Raw genomic sequence first — 984 nt, forward strand, 5'->3', positions numbered from 1 at the left:
TAATTTCATAAAAGACATCATGTCAATAGCAAAAGTTTAAAGAAAAAGTTTCCTATTACCTGACAAAATAAAATAAGGAGATTATAAAGAGATGTCCTACTTGTTCTTTCTACAACCAAACACTAATATCTGCAAAGAGTATCCCAAATGATACTCAAAGGAATGAAATCTGGCAGAAGGATATGTTCTACTTACAGATTTTGAAAAATTAAAATATTACTACACATCATTGACACTTGTTCGGGTTTTCAATAGGCAACTGCTTTGAGCTCAGAAAAGTTTGATTCCGTAATAACATATTTATTAGAATGTATGGTCATTATGGGCATACCTGCACAAATAAAGACAGACAATGGTCCAGGAAATGTCTCTAAGAAAATGAAACATTGTTTTGCTTATTATAATATAAATCATATTATAGGTATACAAAACAATCCTACAGGTCAGGCAGTTATATAAAGATCAACTCAAAGAATAAATGATATGTTAGAAAGGGATGGAAAATATCCTGAGATAGATTGCATAATAATTTATTAATCTGGAATTTTCTTAACACTAATTAGAAAGGAACAAGAGCAGCCAAGAAGCAGTGGATAATAGAAAAAAAATCTGAATTAAATCAGTTAGTGTATTTCAAGGTTTGCTGACCTCAGATGGAAACCAAAAGATATGTCTTGCTGAGGAATCGGTTTAGCTCTTGTTTCCACAGCATAATGAAAGCTATGGACAATATCAAAATTAATAAAGTTTTGATTTGTATTGAAAAGGAGAAACCTATTGAGAAAGAGAAATGGCAGCTCATCCACAGAGGTGATAATCATACAGGTTAAATACTCATCTTCAAAAATTCAAAAGACTTTTGTTTGGAAGACTTTTGTTTGGAAGACTAAATTAAAAATAAGTACCCAGGAAAGATCGCAAAGCAGAGGGGAATATGATTTATGAGGACAGGTCATCTGAAAGTAAAAATTCATTCTCTCTCTA

The sequence above is a fragment of the Alexandromys fortis genome, unplaced genomic scaffold (assembly GCF_014885135.2).
Source record: "Alexandromys fortis isolate MF-2015 unplaced genomic scaffold, M_Fortis_MF-2015_v1.1 scaffold_286, whole genome shotgun sequence".
NCBI classification, from domain to species: Eukaryota; Metazoa; Chordata; class Mammalia; order Rodentia; family Cricetidae; genus Alexandromys; species Alexandromys fortis.